Below are 20190 nucleotides of genomic sequence, written 5' to 3' on the forward strand. Positions count from 1 at the left end.
TGCGGCCTGTAACACACCACAGCCATCGTCTTTGAGAACATTAGCTAAAACAAGGTCTCTTCCACTAGGCTGAGGGCGGGGCAATTAAACCATTTTTACAAATACTGTACGTTCTTATTGGGGCTGCAGCCCAATTAAATGCAATTTAAATTGATTAATCGACTCCCAACTTGTATGATTAAGCAATCGATTAAATTTACATGCCAGTTAAAAAAATATTCTGAACCAAGAAGCATATGCTCTGTTTCCAGCAGATATATGCACACATCTTTGAAAATGAATTCTGCGTGTGCATGTATCTTTCTGTGTGACAGAGAATTCCTCTTTTAAAATGTGGTTTGCCTCCTGCAATGTTATAAAGATGTTCTTTAAAAAAAAGAAATCGGTTGCCAATCTTTCTGGAATACATTATTAGCCCATCAGAAGGTTAACTGAATAATCTAACAGGTTAATTGTTTAAACCAGGGCTGACATTGCTGGAACGCATCTCCCCTCCTCACTGGCTATGCTGTCTGGGGCTGATAGGAGCTGAATTCAGCAACCCCTGGAGGGACACAGATTCCGCAGGCCTGGTTTACACACCAAAGGCCCAATTCTTACATTTTTGCAGAATGTCACCTACAAACCTTGCTACCAAATGCTGCTGGGTTTGTTTTTAAAATGCTACATGTAGCCACCTGATATAAGAACCTTAGAGGAGCCTTGCTGGGTCAGAGTCCTGCTGGGCTATCCACTCCTGTATGCCAGTCTCACAGTGGCCAACCAGTTCTCTTGGGGAAGCCTGCAAGCTGAACATGGGTTCAACAGCACTCTCCCCACCCTCAGATTCTCTGAAACTGCGGTTCACACTGGGATTCATATTCTGTATTCAAGCTCAGGTACCAGAGCACGAAAGCTGGTATGTATTAGTTTATGGACATGGCTTTCCGCATCAAAGTGCAGTGAATTAGCACCCATTCACCCACCCAAGACTCTTCCCTTCTTTCTGTCGCCTAAAAGGTTGTCTGAAAACTATTTCACAACTGACAGAGAACATACGTATTCTATTACTGGGTACCAGACCAATGTACAGGCATCCCCCCACTTATGGGAGTTCAACTTGTGCGCATTCAGTTTCATGAGCTTGGCAAAACACACAAACAAACAAAGAAACAAACAAACAAATGGTGGGCATCCGGGAAATTTGTTTTTTCCCCCCAATCCCACCTGCCATTGAACCCAATGTTGTTCCCACTATACACAATTTCACATATACGTAAGTTCACGTACCCAGGAACATAACCCCTGTGTAAGTGGGGAGTCACCTGTACACAATATCACTTTGGAAGAAATAGTCTAGTGGTCAATGTGCTCTATTTGGAGACCATGCTGCAGCTCTCCGCCTGTGGTCCATGAGCTCAATCCAGGTGGCCTGCAGAAAGGAAGCTGAACGATTGAGAACATCTATACCTGGCCATGCACTTGATTTATTTTTTTTCTGATGGGGAGCAAAGCTGTCTGGATCTGAGCCAGATTATCAGAATGGGCAAAGGCAGCCTTGGCCTGGTGCCCAAGATTTGCATTATACTGCCCTGGTTTTGATAATGATTCAGACATGGAAGAAGCAGCAAAAGGCTATTTTTCTTCATATTTAATCCAGAAGCCCACCTCTCACATTAGGAAGGAAAAACTACAGTTATTAAAATGTGAGTTATGCATATGAATCTGTAGGGTGTTTTGTTTTGTTTTTTTACCAGGGCAGTGCACAAAGTAAATACTACAAATAAATAATTAGGCTGGTTTCTCACAAAGCAATACAAGGAGAATTGTACCTGCATATATCTCAGGTTCTACCAGGGCTAGAAACTTTTTCTTTTTTAATAAAGCTGCAGGTCTGCGGGTTGTGTTCACCTGAGACCCTCAGTAATTTTAAAGTAATCCATGGGGAGTGGGATGGAGTTTGAGAATCACTGCTGTAGCATTCAGGCCCCTGCTGCACTGCGTTTCAAGCAGCACCATGCCACTTTACGCAGCAAAGGCTTCCCCCAAAGAATACTGGGAAGTGTCGTTTATTAAGGTGCTGGAACTTTTTAGGCAGTCTCTTGTCCTTCACTCTAACCTGCTCACAGAGCTGCAATGCCCCGAGTGGTTTAACAATCAATCCCTCTTGTCAGGGAACTCCGAGCATTGTGTCTCTGGGAGGAGGATAGGGGGGGGCTTCTAGGAGTTCTCAGCACCCTTAAGGAACTACAGTTCCCAGAATTATTGGGGGGAAGCTATTGCACTTTAAAGTGGTATGATACCACTTTAAATGTATAGTGCAGATGGAACCTCAGAGCTAATATTGGTAGAAGGAGAACAAAAACGGGAACTAGTGCACTCAAGAGTTGCTGAAGGTTATACTAGGGGCCTGTTAGTCCACTCAGCTCAACTCTGCAGCAGCCCTCCAGGGTCTTGCACCTGCACATGCTCTTATTTTTAAAAACTGGAGATGCCTGGGCTTGAACCTGTGACCTTCTGCATACTGAGGACACATCCTTCCACTGAGCTATGGCACTTCCCTGGTTCCCTCCCATCCGCCCACAGGGGGAAACAACCATAGAATGGTCAGGGAAGAAGTTGGCCAAAGTCTTGCTTGCAGATGCTACAAATCACAGCAAGGAAACTCTATTCTCTATTCTCCTCCAATGGAAGAGATTTCATAAGAATATAGGAAGCCACCTTATACTGAACTGGACCCTTGGTCCACCTAGCTTCATGCTGACTGGCAGTGGCTCTCCAGAAAATCAGAAATGAGACTCTGCTAGGTCTTACACTGGAGATGCTGGGGATCAAACCCAACACCTTCTGCATGCAGAGCAGACATCCTACCACTGAGCTCTAGCCCTTTCCCTGCCATCACCAGTCCCTCTGCTTGCTGCTAATCCCTTTCTCTGCAGCTGGGTTTTCCCCAAGAATAATGAAAGCATCCGTAATTGGAATCCTATTGAAAGCTTAAAATAGCTGAAGGGGGGGGGGCTATTGTTAGAAGTAAGAGAGCCTGACTTTGCATACCCCCTGGGGCACTCCCCCTTTGACATCCCAGCAGGCTTGTTGTCCCCAGAGGAATCTGGCAGCATAAATCAACAAGGGAACAGAGCCCAGAATATTTCACAGGCTCTGCCTTCGCACAATGGCAAGGGAAAAGGGTGTTGAGGCTGGGGGTGGGAAGAGCCACAAGGAGGCAGGCTAGGCCTCTGGTTTTGTCTTATCTCCAGTACAGGTGGAGCTTACAGAAAGCTGCAATCTTAGCTTACCTGGGCCCACTACTTTCCCTTTTCTACAGCCATCCAAGTTGATGGCCGTCACTGCCTCCTGTGGGAGCACATTCCATAGTTCAACTATTATTATTATTAATTTACTTAAGACAGGCTCTAGCAGATTGGTTGGACGAGACCAATAGTGGGTCCAACAGTCAATATGGCGATTTCTGCACCTGCTGTAAAGGGAAGTGAGAGGCAGATGGGATTGTCAACCTAGGAAAGTAGCCAATCTAGAAGAAGGAAAACTGATCCTAAACCTCTGCTGTTTTGTGGAACATCTTCAGTAGAAGAAAAGGCTAAGGAGTAACCTTGCACAAATCCGAAGTGGAGTCCCTAAGATGGTTGGATAGCACTTTGTATGCTTCCTTCCAGCATCTCCTGCTTTCCTTTGGAAGAAGAAGAAGAAGAATAGTTTGGATTTGATATCCCGCTTTATCACTACCCCGAGGAGTCTCAAGGGGCCGCGGGTGGCGCTTGGGGCCGCGGGTGGTGCTGTGGGTAAATCCTCAGCACCTAGGGCTTGCCGATTGCATGGTCGGCGGTTTGAATCCCCGCGGCAGGGTGAGCTCCCGTCGTTCGGTCCCAGCTCCTGCCCACCTAGCAGTTCGAAAGCACCCCTAAAAGTGCAAGTAGATAAATAGGTACCACTTTCTAGCGGGAAGGTAAATGGCGTTTCCGTGTGCTGCGCTGGTGCCGACTCACCAGAGCAGCTTCGTCACGCTGGCCACGTGACCCGGAAGTGTCTCCGGACAGCGCTGGCCCCTGGCCTCTTAAGTGAGATGGGCGCACAACCCTAGAGTCTGTCAAGACTGGCCCGTACGGGCAGGGGTACCTTTACCTTTTACCTTTAAGGAGTCTCAAAGCGGCTAACAATCTCCTTTCCCTTCCTCTCCCACAACAAACACTCTGTGAGGTGAGTGGGGCTGAGAGTCTTCAAAGAAGTGTGACTAGCCCAGCAGCTGCATGTGGAGGAGCGGAGACGCGAACCCGGTTCACCAGATTACGAGACTACCGTTCTTAACCACTGCACCACACTGGACCACAGTATTAAGGCCAAGAGGGAAGTCTTGTCATCTGGGCAGCCCAGGAGCTCCAGACACACTGCCCAGGCTTGCGCCCTGGAGAGGTCACTTCAAATTCTCAAACCATCTTGTCCCAGTGAGTAAACTGGTCACCAAATTTTGCACCCGTTGGAGTTTCTGAACCATCTTCAGAGGCAGCCCCACATATAACACATTGCAGTAATCTAACCTAATGGTTACCAGTGCATAGACAACATAGGCCATCTCTGTACAGGGGTGGGCGGGGCTGGGCCACCAGCCAAAGCTGATGGAAGGCATCTTGTGCCATTGAGGCCACCTGAGCCTCAAACAACAGCAAATGATTTAGAAGCACCCTCAAGCTAAATACCTGCTCTTCAGAAGGAGTGTAGCCCTATCAAGAGCAGGCAACCTCCCATTTTACAGTTCGAATTAGGAAAAATAAAGACAGTTAATGGACAAAAGTACAAAGAATCATGGGACGCGGGTGGCGCTGTGGGTTGAACCACTGAGCCTCTTGGGCTTGCCGATCAGAAGGTCGGTGGTTTGAATTCCCGCAACGGGGTGAGCTCCCGTTGTTCAGTCCCAGCTCCTGCCAACCTAGCAGTTCGAAAGCACGTCAAAGTGCAAGTAGATACATAGGTATCACTCCGGTGGGAAGGTAAACGGTGTTTCCGTGCGCTGCTCTGGTTCGCCAGAAGCGGCTTAGTCATGCTGGCCACATGACCCGGAAGCTGTATGCCGGCTCCCTCGGCCAGTGAAGCGAGATGAGCGCCGCAACCCCAGAGTCGGCCACGACTGGACCTAACGGTCAGGGGTCCCTTTAGCTTTACCAAGAATCACAAAATGTTTAGGAGTATGCATCCCCCTGCGTCCCCTGAGAAAAAAAGCACTGGCTGGCAACATATATGGCAGAACCCACTCAGCGATTTCATGTAGATGTTAAACAGTGTAGGCGACAAAATCCAACTCTGAGGAACCCCACAGTGAATGCTCCACAAGGCCAAAGAATAGTCCCCCAGGATTACCCTCTGGAAATGACCATCCAAGTAGGACCAGAACCACCACAAAGCAGTGCCCTCCACCCCTTTCTTTTCTCTTTCTCAAATATTCCAACATCCAGCCTCATTGGATGTCCTCAAGTTCTAGTCAGTTATTTCTCCATGCCTTGCATTACTTTACACACTTCTCTCATGCCACCTCTTACTCGTCTTTGCTTTAAAGTTAAAAAGTCCCAAATGCTGCAACCTTCCTTCGCAGGGGACTCTCTCCATCCTCTCTTGTGGACGTGAGATGTGGCCTTTGAACTTCTGCCCAACAACCCAAGCTGCTGGCGAGGAGATGGCAGCCTGCGCACGGAGGCAGATGGCCACGGACGGGAAGGGCTTAGCCAGGAGATGCTGGGATGTAGCAGGTCCTGTCAGGTGCAAACGAGAGAGCGGAGAGCCAAACAGTAGAAAAAAAGAGCCCCGCACGTATGCTAACCCACTGCCCGCCCTGAGAAGAAATGTGTTTGGAGGAGGGGGCTGTAGCTCAGCGGCAGAGCAGCTGCTTTCATACAAGAGGTCCCTGGTTCAATCCCAGGCATCTCCGGGTAGAGCTGGAGAAAACGCCCATCTCAAACTCTGAAGAGCTGCTGCCAGGCAGTGTAGGCAGTGCCAAGCTAGATGGCCCAATGGTCTGACTCAGAATGCAGCAGCTTCCTATAGTCTTGGGAAAGGGACGTAGCTTAGTCACAGAGCATCTATCTCTCATGCCGAAGGTCCCAGGCTCAGTCCCTGGCATCTCCAGGTAAGGCTGAAAAGACTCCAGGTGGAAAAGTCCGGAGAGCTGCTGCCAGCCAGTGCAGACACTACTGGGCTAGATCAACTCCAACAATCTGTAGAAGGCAGCTTCCTATATTCATATATTAATTTTTTTCCGGTTTTTAAGGCAGGCTGGGGAACCTCTTGCTCTGCAGACGTTGGTGGACTTCAGCTTCCATCAGCCCCAGCCTGCACAGCTAGTGGTCAAGCAAGCAGGAAGGAAGCTGCAGTCCAACAGCATCCCTGCCTAAAAGCCTAACAAATTTATTTTTTTGGCCTCTGCTTGCAAGGACTGGATTCTGCTTCCCTTCCTCTGATGAACTGGGCTGCAGACTTGCAAGATGATCATCTGTCAATTGTTCAAGACTCTCTGCTGGCTTTGGCGCAAGGAACAAGCACGGCTGCCCTTCCGAGACTCCCTGCTACACTTTGCACTGCATTGTGGGGAAGGGGATATATTTTCTAACCCAGGCAACCGGGACCTTTACAAGCGAAAGAGAGGGTCCGAAGCACAAGCCAGAGAGGAAGTGGTGAGGGCGTTTGCTGGAGGGAAACCGGATGGAGACAGGAAGCCACCAGGATTCCGGTCCAGTTCACAGCAGCTTCAAGGAGGAAGCTGAGGAGGACTGCGGAGGGGATGGGGGGTGGGGTTTGGGGGGCGAAAGGCTGCTGAGCTACATGCAAAGGAATGTCCAATGAACAGCAATATAAGCGGGCTTGAGGTAGGAGAATCTCCTCTCAAGAGTCCCTGAAATGGGGAAACTCTTTCAGCTCCTCAAGGGCCACATTCCCTTCTAGGCAACCATCTGGGGACCCAGTGGGAAAGGCCAGAGGCAAAAATGAGCAGAATAACCAATGAGAACCCTGCCTTGGTAGAGCAGACTAGTTTCTACAGAAACCTTCATGGTCCCTTCCCCATCCAGGCAAAGAAGAGGCATTGTTCTCAGAGTCCAATGACACAGCCAGGCAGGAAGACTCCAGAGGGCGGCAAAGCAGGTCTGGTAAGGGGCGTGGCCTAAGGAGAGTTCCAAGGGCCAGATGGAAAGGCCTGGAGGGCCACATACCTCCGGTAACGATAGTCTGCGATCTGACGCAACCCAGGAGGTGCCTCTTAAGGAGGCGTGGGAACAGGGACCTGGTTTGAGCAGAGTGGGAGGGTCAGGACAAAATGCTCTTCAGGCTTCTGAAGGCACATTGAAGTCTAGCTATGCTCTGTGCCATAGACTGTATTCTGCAAGACACATGAATTGCCTTAATTATGGGAAATAGAAGAATCTGGGACTTTCCAGGGTTTCACATATATATATGGCAAGAAGCAAAAAGAAAGGAAGCAACATCATGTAAGTCAGGGAAGGTTATGACAGGAAAAAAATGGCTTGGGTCACCTAGTTGTGCAACCTCACCCCTGGAACCCACACTGATTTAGTCCCGGTGTTTTCTAACCATCATCGTCACTCCATTTCCAGTTTACTATTTCAGTCCTGCCACTGTTCACCTGAGGGTTAGAAACTTCCTTTAAATTATAAAATGACACTTTGCCAGAAGCTCATCTCTGGATTGTGCACTGTGACCAGTTATCTATTACTTGCAATGAGGAACTTGGGTGTACTGAACGCACCAGCGGAAACTCAGAAGCTGCAGATACACCATACATTTACAGCTGCACCTCCCAAGAATCATAGAATCATAAATCCAAGAACTGTAGTTTGTTAAGGGTGCTGGGAAATGTAGCTCTGTAAGCGGTAAACTACAGTTCCCAGGATTCTCTACCCACACTCTAAATGTACTTTAAATGTACAGTGTATATACAGCCTATATTTGATCTTGGAGGGTTTCCCGGCCCCCGTTCACCTAATTAGGTATAGGGTACAACTGATGACATGGGCTCTAAATCCATGGCGGTTCACATCACAATCTACAAGCTTATAAAAATGTACCACAAAGCATTTGATTTTTTTCAGGTGGTATCTGTTTTGCAGCTGGGGTCAGGAAGTTATCATCTTCCATGTCAGGTTAGCGACGTCTGTGACCTCAGTGACCTTGCATTCTGTTTTCTCAACAACACTCAGGGGGCAAAGTGTGTTTGTGGCTGGAGAGAGCTCTGAGAGAGAGATAAAAACACCCAGGAAGGCTGCATTCAGCCTCCAGGCCTGACATTCCACATCCTAGTTAAAGACCACAGTGGCAGACCCATGTCTTCAAAGACAAGTCTACAATTTAAGTACAATTGAAGACACCAGAGGGATGCAAGCACAGGATATACTGGACCCTTTGCCCTAGCCCTCCTCCCTTAACTGATGGTCAAACACAACTCCCACCCCCAATTCTCTTCCCCAACAAGCCCCACCTAGAATCATAGAATCATAGAGTTGGAAGAGACCACAAGGGCCATCGAGTCCAACCCCCTGCCAACCTGATGCCCTCCAGATGTTTTGACTGCAACTCAGTCAGCACATCTGCTTGGCAAAGGCTGCTTCAGCCTGCCAGGCCAACATCTGTCACTTGACAGGTGGTGGTCCTGCCTACCTGTCAGAGTTGACTTGCAGGGGTAGGTGAAGCTGACGCCAGCAGGATTGCACCAGTGAAGGCTGCTGGTGGAGTGATGGGCATGGTTTGGGGGAAATGGCCTGGCAGGCCAAGATTGGCCAGAGGTTGCCCACCAAGGATCTGGTCCAACACCCAGCTCAGTGCAAGACATTTGCAGTTACTGATGAGCACCCAGCCTCCAGCAAAGGAGAGCCAACCACAACAGACAGCTCTTACCACTAAGAGGTTCCTCCAAATATTTAGCCAAATCCTACTGCTTTGCCATTTCTATCCTTAAACTGCAATCCCTACAGCCGCTTACCTAGGAGTAATCACCACTGAACCCAATGGGACTGTGTAGACATAATCTGTTTTCATTTTAAAAAGATTTCTGTTCCACCTTCTGAACAAAGCTTCCAAAGTAGTAAACATTTCAGATACAACAAATTAACACTAGAGCTAAAATAATAAGATAGAAGCGCGCGCACACACACACACACACACATAATAGAAGTAGTAATAAATAGGGGATGGAGTAAAAATTTGTTTGGATCACATTTTAAAGTGAACCAACCAAGCTTCTACAGAGATTGGAGCGCAGCTGCCAAACAGAGTCTTTGAATTTTCCTAAATGATTTCAGTTCAAAAATGCACACCAAAGAAGCCTATTTTATGGGGGCAAACGCATTGGAAAGCATTCAAAAATGTGTGTTTTAGATTAAGAATATACATGGTTCAAACGCAATTTCTTTCCCCTCATGCTTTTAGGGGGGGGGGGAATCTGTCCAAAAGAGATGGAACAAACTCGCAACTGGGTGCATGTGAAACTGACAAAGTGGAAATGGGCTGAGCTGACCATCCTTAGCAATAAAAATAATAATCATCCACTAAAAGCTAAGGGAAATAACGTGTGTTTTCATATGGTGCTAAAAAGCTAGCGAAGCAGATACCAGACAAGTGTTTCTGGGGAGAGTACAGTGTTCCACCAGCAGGGGATGAAGCTCCTGGACCTGCAGAGCACAGTCTGGGAACCCCTGCTCCAAACAGGAGATTCATAGGAAGGAAACTGGGTGACAGGCAATCAGTGGCTACACTATGCACAGATTATGCCATGACCCTTTATAAATGCACATTTTCATTTTTTAAAAACCTTATACCCGCAGCACCATCTGTATCCAGATTAAGAAGGAATGTGGAATGCTGAGATAGATACCACATCCTCCTACACTAAACATGAACTTGAAACACTTCTCTCTGGTACTTTCCCAGCAACATTTAGCCAGAGATTGCCACAGTTGTGACGTGACAGCTGTCATGAGGGTGTCCAAAGGAGAAGGCACTAAGCAAGCATTTTCTGTTTGCTGGGTTAGGGCGAGAAAGCAAGAGGTTCACGAAGAGGAAACATCATCCCCAAGGCTGCATGAGTCAGTGGCAGGGCTGTGAAGAGGATCACTCCACCTCTGAGAACATGTTGCCTCTCTCCATAGCTTCCTGCGTGATGGAACATTTGGGAGTCACCCAGAGCAGAACGATGCATCAAGCAGAAACCGTGGCAAATAGCCAGGTCTGCTTTATCAAGAAGCCAAGTGAATCTGCTGTTTAGGAAAACACATTCCAGAGCACTATGGTGGGGAGGGAGCACCCGGAAAGCCATGCTCATCTATTTTAAAGCACCAAAAGGTCTAATAGATCCCTTTCTGCCTTCTACATGCTCTTTCTGTAGAAGAGGGCACTTCAGCAGGTATCATGCTATTAAACATGCAAGAGCCCTATCTTCTTCTTTTTTTGCATCTGGCCACATATACCTTTGATGCCCAGGTGCTGCTGAGGCCAATCAACAAGGTGGGGCTGTCTCCATCAAGTCTGTCTCATGAGCTTCATAGCCATTGACTTGGCTGGCTGACACAGTGCCAGCTCCTGACCTAGAGAGGGCTCTTTGTACCTTTAAATATGGTATTGAATATTCCACCAGCATAGATGGCTTCTCCTGTCATAGGAACATAGAAAACTGACTTATACTGAATCAGACCGTTGCTCCACCCAGCTCAGTATTGTCTACACCAGGGGACAGCAAACTTATTCAGCAGGGGGCTGATCCACTGTCCCTCGGACCTTGTGGGGGGGGGGGCGGACTATATTTGGGGTCGGAAATAATGAATGAATTCCTATGCCCCACAAATAACCTAGAGATGCATTTTAAATAAAAGGACACATTCTACTCATGTAAAAACATGCTGATTCCCAGGCCATCCATGGGCTGGATTTAGAAGGCGATTGGACCAGATCTGGCCCTCGGGCCTCAGGTTGACTACCCATGGTCTACACTGACTGGCAGTCACTCTCCAGGGTTTCAGAGACGGGATATTCCCAGCTCTACTTGAAGATGCCCCCGACTGAACCACAGATCATTTGCATGCAAAGCAGATACTCTGCCACTGCCCCTTCCTACTGCAGGAGATTAATATTTCCACTGGTGCCCCAACACCAATGTGATGTTCTATCAGCTGGAACATAAGAAGAGCCTCCATGATCAGGTGAAAGACCTATCTAGTTCAGCATCCTGGACTAGATCAATGCCTACAAGAAGGCCTGAACACAACAGCCATCTCCCACCTTGTGATTCCAAGCAACTGGCTTTCTAAGGCATTTTGCCTCTGACAGTGGAGGTAGAAAGGAAGCACAAGAATCAGTAGTGGAGCTCAAGATTTGCATGCAGAAGGTTCCCAGTTTAATCCCCGGCATCTCTAGGCTGAGCTGGACACTTCTCTTAACACAATGCCAGTGTGGTTGTGCAGGGGTTCACACTGAGTTCCTTGAACCAGCGTTTTGAGTTGGTATTATAAGGCAACGTCCTATGTTCCTAAGAATGATGGCAACGCAAAAGCAGGAGGGAGCTTGCTGTCTTCTGCACAAGGAGCCCACTCACAATAGCAGGTACCTCAGGTTACATACGCTTCAGGTTACAGACTCGGCTAACCCAGAAATAGTGCTTCAGGTTAAGAACGTTGCTTCAGGATAAGAACAGAAATCGGGCTTCGGCAGCACGGCAGCAGCGGGAGGCCCCATTAGCTAAAGTGGTGCTTCAGGTTAAGAACAGTTTCAGGTTAAGAACGGACCTCCAGAATGAATTAAGTACTTAATCTGAGGTACCACTGTACAGTGGAACCTCAGCTGTTTAACGTAATCCATTCCAGAAGACCGTTCGACTTCCAAAACGTTTGACAACCAAGGCGCAATGAGTGGTCAGCAATTTCAATGGAAAAAATGAAGAAACACGTCTTGGAAGCCGTTGGACTTCTGAAGTGCATTCGGAAATGGAAGCCTTCACTTCCAGGTTTTCAGCATTCAGGTTCCGAATTGTTCAGCTTCCGAGATGCTCGAAAACCAAGGTCCCACTGTATTTGCACTATTACTTGTTTCATTTACATCCTGCATTACAGGAGGGTAGGTGTCTGTTAACATTAAGGAAAAGTTCATGAACGTATGGGCATTTTGGGTATAGAACTAATTACCTAGAAGGGAGGCCTTCAAGCAAAAGCAAATAGCCCTCTCTTGCTGGGGATGCTCTGTTGGGGATGCTCTGGGGATTTCTTGCATCAAATCAGAGCTGGACTAGATGACGCATATGGCTCCTCCCAGTTCTGTGATTATATCAGTTAAAGCAGGCATAGCCAGCGTGGTGTCCTCCAAATGTTGTTGGACTGGAGCTCCCATCAACCCCAACAACTGGCTATGCTGGCTGGGAGTTGAAGTCCAACAACATCTGGGTGGTGCCATACTGGATACTCCTGAATTAAAGAGTCAAGATGGTTTTGCTCAGTGCTGCAGAATGGAGGCACTGGGCAACCTGGACAGACACACACACACACACACACACACACACACACACACACACACACAGCAATACTCCAGGGGGCAGATTAAAGCTTTTGAGAATTTGGTCTGAAAGAATGCAAAATGCCTCCGTTGTAGCCCAGCACTGAGTAGATGAAGACAATAAGCACCACAGCACACGTTGCATGCTGAAAATGCTACAGAAAAATAAACTGCCATACATTGTGCAGCTCCAGATACAGAAGCCCAAGTTACACAATAGAGAGTAGATGAACATTCTTTTTCTTATTCCATTCAAATTTCTACTTGCCCACACTTCCCAGATGCCATTGAAAACCTTGAATAGGCAGAGGGATGTCTTGGGGAGGGGAGGGAATTGCGGGGGCTGCTTCGTATGCTGCTACATCTTGTACTTGGTGATTTCCTGAGTACAAACTGCATGTGCATGGTGGTGTTTCTGAATGGCTCACATATGTTTAAACCCTGCAGAATATATGCCAGTGGGAAGGCGGGGAGGGGTGCAGATCATGAGGGTTTTCTAGGCAAAACCTTCCACTGAAAGACGTGTGTGCTGTTAATAAAATGGCACAGTGGTGTTTGCTTGGCCGTGCATGTTAAGGACATAAGATGAGCCTGCTGGATCAGGCCAAAGGCGCATCCTGTTCTCACGGTGGCCAACAAGATGCTTATGGGAAGCCCACAAATCAGAAATAAGTGCAGCAGGCTCACGGCCTCTGACCATAGAAGGACAGCACAGCCATCCTGGCTAGCAACCGTCAATAGCCTTGTCCTCAATGAATTTGTCTAATCCTTTGTTCAAGCTATTCAAGTTGGTGGCCATCACTGCCATCTGGGAAAGTGAGTTCCATAGTTTAAAGTACACGCGGCATGAAGAAGTTCCTTCTTTTATCTGAATCTTCCAGCTTTCAGCTTCATGGGATGCCCATGACTTCTAGTCTCATGCGAAAGGAAGGAAAAGTTTCCTTTATCCACTTTCTCCACACACTGTGCATAATCTAATAAACTTACACTGTGTCATCTCTTACTCGCTTTTTCTCTATCAGGTTGTGTGCAGAAACTGATTCCATAGCATAATTCTGAAGTAGCTCTGTTAGATCAGACTCATCATTTAACCCACCGCTAAGTTTTATGCTCCCAGATGCACTCATTTTACAGGATCGGTTCCAGCACAGGTGTGCTTGCTTCTTAAATCTCAAAATGTGGCCTCTTCCACATTATTAATGTTTGCATGCTCTCTTTATGTATTAAAATATTTTTTCCCTTCTTTTTCCAGGCAGCAAACAAGAAATCTTGTGGTGGCTGTCCATTAGGATGATGAGCAACTGCCCCACCAACCTCTGTCTGCCCCTTCTTTTGAAGAGCCACTTTCCTCTTCCTTGGTCTCTGTGTTGCCCTTGTAAAATTCAGCAGGGAAGAGGATGGAGGCGGAACTAGGATTAGTTGCCTCTGTCTGTTTTGGGTTCTGGCTCCTCCCAATCAGGCTTTGGCTCCGCCTCCCTTGGCCTCCCTGCATTCTGCCCTGCCAGTACTAATGGGCACCAACCACCATTGTCAGAGGGCCCATGCGGACATGTGGGTGAACTAAAAGGGGTGTGGCTCCCCCATCTCCAGCAGGCTGCTTCGAGGGGAACAAATTGCATGAAGGAGGTTTCTGAAATTAGCACAGGGACCAGAGGTTTATTCTCCCACCCTCAACCAACTCTAATGCAAAAGATTATCCTCCAACTGCTTTCACACATTTTCGGCAGTCCAGCCCAAAACTCTGGTCATCCCAAATGCGCAGGCAACCCAAGAGTTCTATCATTCTGGGTATGCACAGCCAATGACTGTTGCCATGACAGTTAGTCATATACTTCCACATCTGGGGCAACCGACCTCCCAGTTACTAGAGACAGACTTTTAAAGTAAATCAGGCATGTCCAAAGTCCATTTTGGGGGCCTAATCCGGCCCACTGGTTGATTGGTCGATTTAATCTGGCCCCCGTTGCAGTATATGTCCTGGGGTAAAAAAAAAGCTCAACAACTTTGGTCGCCCCTCATGCATGTTCACTTCATCAAATCTGGCCCTCTTTGAAAACAAGTTTGGACACCCCAGAAGTAGACTGTGATCCAATACAGACAAACAACTTTTCAGCTCCTGAAGACACACCCATTTCAGCAAGCATTCCCCTGAAGTGAACTTGGGATTTTATAGTTTTGACTGCTTTCAATTGTTAAGCTCTTTTAAACTGTTTTATTGTGTATTTTAGTTAAGGGTGCTTTAAAATTACTGTGTACTTTAACTGTGGATTGGTTTTGTAGTTGTAAACCACTTAGGAGCTATTTTATCATAAAAGTGGTACATAAATTAAACAACAATAATAATCCCCTTGTAACAACATAACTTGAATATTATGCTCCCCTATATCCTATCTGACAGTGCAATGAATTTTGGGGCACACTTGTCTTTTCAATCACAGTGCAGTTGCTTTAGAGCTAAGCCAAATATGTAGAACATAGCAAGTTGACATCTACCAGACCAAGACCATTGGTCCCTCTAGTGCAGCAAAGTCTACACTAGGGATGGGGAACATGTGGCTCACCAGATGTTGCTGAACTCCCAGCTCCCAACATCCCCATCCATTACTCACACTCTCTGGGGCTGAAATGACCTGAAGTCCTACAACAGATGGAGGACCACTTGAGAATTTTTCCTAGGCCTGCCTGGAGGTGCTGCAGACTGAATGTTAGCTTCATCCCCAGCATCTCCAGGTATGGCTAGAAGAACACCTGTCTGGAGAGCTGCTGCCAGTGAGTATAGATCAGGGGTGGGAAACTTCAGGTCGGGGAGCCAAATGCAGCCCTTCAACCCTCTCTGTCTGGCCCTCAGGACTCCTCAGTCCACACCCACTTTAACGCCACACCCCTCACTCACCTTACATAGCTCAGTCAGTAGAGCATGAGACTTAATCTCAGGGTTGAGAATTCGAGCCCCATGTTGGGCAAAAGATTCTTGCATGCAGGGAGTAAGCTAGATGACCCTTCCATCTCTACGATTCTTTGATTCTGTTATTCACACCCTATGTGAATGTTTTTGCCTGGCTGCAACTCTGATAGTGCTTCTTGCTTCATTGGATGGAGGCTGTGTGAATGTGTGTCAAGTTAGTCATGTGTACAAAATTTGCATTCATTGCTCCACCCACTTTTGCCACCAGCCTCGCCCAACAATGACACACTTCCCAGGAGGGAAAGTGGCCCTTTGGCTGAAAAAAGTACGAACCTAGAAGGACCAGTGGCCTGACTCAGTGTGAGGCAGCTTGCCTTCTTCCGGTGCTCTCGCTACATTGCTGAGACCTTCTGCAGGCAAAGCATGTGCTCTCCCACTCAGCTGCAGCCCCTCCCTCACAGGGACTGTCCTTCTGAAACCTGATAAAAATACTCTCTCCGCAAAGTGACCCAGAGGAAGGCGCACATGCGAGCGAGCGCACACAGAGGAAAGAGAAATGTTCATTTCTGCGCAGGAGTAGTCATAGTAACCCTTTCCCCATAAAACCTATCACCTCCCCCCAGCTCAACCTCTGGCTGAGAAAAGCAGGACTTCCACCGGAAGGAGGTGCCAATTCCCGGATCTGTGAGTGCTGGAGGAGAGGCGGAAACTGTTGGTCACATTCTGGGAGAAACCCCCAGTTTTGGGAAGCAGACAGGCATTTTCCCCCTAATTTTTTTCTTTTAAAAGAAGAACAATGCAGGAGAGAAACCAAGGACACAAGAGGGGTGGGCCATTCCAAGAGAGAAGGAAACAAGCTGTTTCCCTCAGCGGCTCTCTCGCCATAACTCTGAGCCTCCGGAATGTGTGCTGAGGCCTGGTCGCCACGCGCATGGTTAGAAGGGGGAGGCCTGGCAGTAGGGCAGTGCTGGGAAACCCGGGTCTGTGGGTCAAGTGCACCTTACAGGTCTATCTAACCCTCAGGACTCTCCCCAGGCCACTTCACCCACCCATCCGCCCTGCCTCAGCCCTCAACAATCCTGCGCCACACCTTCCTTGAGTGCTTTTACCTGCCTAGATAATGCCTCTTGCTTGCCCAGATGGGCAACAGAGAGGGGTGCATGGATGTGTGTAAAAAGTCAGCCTATGGTACTAGGGCTGTCTTAACCATATGCGGCACCAGGGTGCAAAGATCCACCCAGTGGCCCCCCCAGGGTTGCCCAGTGCCAGGCATGCAGGAGGGCGGAGCCAGCCAGCCACCTCAGTGTCTCGGTCACCCCCAAACTCGCAGCACAGAACTGCCTGCAGCAAAAGAGCCAGTCGCAGCACTCAACTCTCAGGCCCCAGACTCTCCGCCTGGCGCCCCTGAGAGCCTGGCGCCCGGATGCCCTGCGCCCCTGACACCTATATGGGTAAGACGGCCCTGCATGGTACATAGCTAACAACCACATTCAATCTTCCGCCCACATTTGCCTCTGGCCCCGTCCACCGCTGCTGACATCTTGCGGCCTCCAGGAGGTTGCCTAGCACGAAATGCGGTCCTCAGAATGAAAAAGTGGTTCCCCTGTCCCTGAGTCTGGAGGATTTTAGGCAGGGGTGAAACTAAGCTTTGTTTAACCCGAGTCAAAGACCCAGTTTGGCACACACACACACCCTCATGTGCATTTGCGTGCACACACAGAGGCTGGGAGGCTCCATAGTGCCCCTCTGGAGGTTTCACGAAGGGCAAAAAACCTGGCTAGCCCACCCCCACCCCCGTACCTACAGCTCTGCTTTAGGGCAGAAGTGCGGAGCCCCACTCCGCAGGAGGGCACCCAGAAAGACAGTTGGCTTGCTACATTTTGTAATGTAGCAAGAGGGAGGCATGCTTTGCAAAAGACCACCAAGTCCGGAACCCAAGAGGACCGAAGTTCACTGGTGGGGAATCAGGGCTCCTGCGAGGATGCCGTGACTGCGACTCCTGCGTGGCACAACTTCTCTTAAGGCGACATTGCCCACGCTCTCTTCACAACATGAGCGAAGAGGGGGCGGGGCTTGGGAAGAATCTTATCAATGGCCAGAGAGCTGGCAGGGGGGTGGGGGAGAAAAGATGGCTTAATTTTACACCTCTCTCAACATCCGATCTGGCAGATAAGCGGACACGAGGGAGGGAAGAGCCGGAGAGGAAAGGGAATTAAGAAAGCATGATCTGAACCATATAGCTCTGGCCGGGGCAAGAAACGCGAGACTGGAGCGGGCAAGGAGAAAGGCAGGCAGGTGGTCCACAGGTGTCTGGTCCAGCGTCAGAAGGGATCCTCGTAGGTCGCCGGCCTTACAACGGCGGGGGGAGGCGGCCGAGGCGGAGGACACTCCTACGCTACGCACGCACATACTGTATACACAAACCGCTTCTCCCCCTGCAGGGCTGGAGCAGCCGGCAACTCACCCCCTTGGCTGTTTGCTGCCGAGCCTTTTGTTGCTTGCTGTGAGGAGCGGGCTGGCAAGGGAAGGATTTATGGCCCAGGCGTCCCCAGGGAGGAGAAGGCGGCCGGGGGCGAGGGGGCGTCAGTAGAAAAAGAAAACGCCCCCCTCCCCCCAGTATCCGATTCTGGCCCCGATCTTGGGGCGGGTATCACAAAAGGAGCTTATTGGTACCTCACTCCAGCTGCTGAAATAGGAGGCGGGGGGGAGAGAGGAGAGGACAGTGGTTGCTTCTTTTTGCCTGCACATCCTTGCACGAAACGGGGATGGGTGGGAGGAGGAAACACAGCCGTGGGGGGGGGGGGGCGGAGAGACAAAGGTACATCAACCTGTGCCCATCAAACACACCTCCTTCTCTCCGGCCCTCTCTCTTCCTTCTCCTCCCCACCTTCGGCTTGCGCAGTGTGGTTTACCAGGGAGATTGCGAGGGCTCCGGAGAGCGTTACAGCTCCCCATCCATCTTCTCCTCCTCCTCCTCCCACTGACACCACCACACTGCAGTTCCGGGAACGGTGCTGGACCCCGAGAACACCCCCTTCCTCCCCGCCCAATACTCTGAGGGAAGTCACTCCCCTGAGCACCCACACATGCCACCCTCCTCCCCAAACGCTTTCGTACATTTGCCGCCCCCACTAGCCACTGTTCGCCCCCCGATCATTTATTTAGGGACGCGTTTCCTCGCCCCCCAGTCTCCAGCTTCCGCGGCCTGGGCTGCTCTTCTTCTCTTCCTCCTCCTCCTCCTTCCCTCGATGAAGCAAGAAGCCACGGAGATGGCGAAGCTACTACAGGAAGGCGACCAGACCCCCTCTTTTCTCTGTCTTTCTCATATATATATATACACACACACACACACACCTTCTCTCTGTCTTTCACACACACACACACACACACACACACATATATATATATATATATATATACAGGAGGGAGGGGGATCCTTTCTCGGCGCAGAGATCCTAAGCCCCTGACCCCCAACTCCGAGCGCGCATCCACAAAGCCGCGCACCCGCCGCGCCACTCAGCTTCGAACAGCACCGGAGATCGAGAGCTCGCCTTACCTGGAACTGCTTCGCCCCCTCGTCCAGCTTGCTCGCCCGCTACGGGTCCCTCTTTGCCCCGCTGGCAGGACCAGCGCTGGGGTCGCTTCGCTTTTCCTCCCGGCGCTTCCTCTGCTGGGGCTGCTCCTTCCCTTCCCTAAAAGCGCAGGGAAAGTGGGCTTGGGCCAGCCAGAGTACTTCCTGAGCGCGCAGGCATGTGTGTGCGTGCGTGTGTATCTGTATATTCCCCGGACTGACCCTTCAGCTGGTGTAATGCCACGAACAGAAAAGCACCTCCTCTGTTTCCCCACCTTCCTTCTCTCTGCCCTCCCCTTCCTCGCCGAGCAGAAGCTCATTGTAGGAAAGCAGGGGGAGCAGTTCTCTAGCTCGAGCGCCTCTGCTCCAGCGCCACCGCCCCCAATCAGCTGTCAGGGCGGGACCCCCGACTCGCCAGGTCCCACCCATTCATTGATTGCCGGCTTGCTGCTTTCTGGAGGAGGCAAGGAACGGCCAATCAAGGGCTTCTCTCATGGGTGGTTTGTTTTTTTAAAAAAGGCATGCCATGTTGGTTCAGAAGAGGAAACGTTCCTCCTTTAAAATTATTCTTTGTCTTATTATTCACTGCCTAACGGTGGGCGAGTGCAGATCCCCATCCTTAGAAGGGCACTTTCGGAATAACTACCTGTGTTCCTACTTTGGAAAAGCCCAAGAACATTTTTTTCCTGGAGAGGCCTGATCAATGTGAGTTAGGCAATAACTAAGGCACATTGACACCCTATATTTCCCCTAAAGGGGACACATGATTTCCCCTAAAGAATCCTAGGAACTGTAGTTTACCCTCAACAGAGCTACAATTCCCAGCACCCTGAACAAACTACGGTTCCCAGGATTCTTTGGATGGCGGGGAACCCATGTGCTTTAAATGTATGTTGGGGATGTGGTCTGAGTCCTCGACTTCTCATAGGCCCTCATCACAGAATCTATTATAGTTTCTTTTGCTGTACAAGGGGACATTCACACCTTATCTTTAATTCTTTGGCTTTCCCCAAAGAATGCTGGGAGCTGTAGTTTGTTAAAGGTGCTGAGAGTCGTTTAGGAGTTCTGTTTCCAGTTCCCAAAGTGGTTTAAACAATCCCTCCTCACAGGGAATTCTGGCAACTGGAGTTCTGTGATAAAGGTCTCCTAACAGCTCTCAGCAAATGACAACTCCCAGGGTTCTTGG

General features: G+C 49.3%; 1 protein-coding gene across 3 annotated transcripts in view; it reads right to left on the bottom strand.

Moving 5' to 3' along the window:
* FGR (FGR proto-oncogene, Src family tyrosine kinase) overlaps positions 1-19366 on the bottom strand; it is a 53588-nt gene extending 34222 nt beyond the window's left edge. Inside the window, exon 1 of one of the 3 annotated variants that reach the window (XM_082231701.1) lies at positions 18990-19366. The gene's annotated coding sequence lies outside the window, so the exon portion shown is untranslated. Of the gene's footprint in view, positions 1-15421; positions 15443-18989 lie in introns of those variants that run through there. The other 2 variants (XM_082231699.1, XM_082231700.1) reach the window with 2 other exon arrangements.
* Positions 19367-20190: the final 824 nt, after the last annotated feature.

The sequence above is a fragment of the Podarcis vaucheri genome (assembly GCF_965113315.1).
Source record: "Podarcis vaucheri genome assembly, chromosome: 7".
Taxonomy (NCBI): Eukaryota; Metazoa; Chordata; class Lepidosauria; order Squamata; family Lacertidae; genus Podarcis; species Podarcis vaucheri.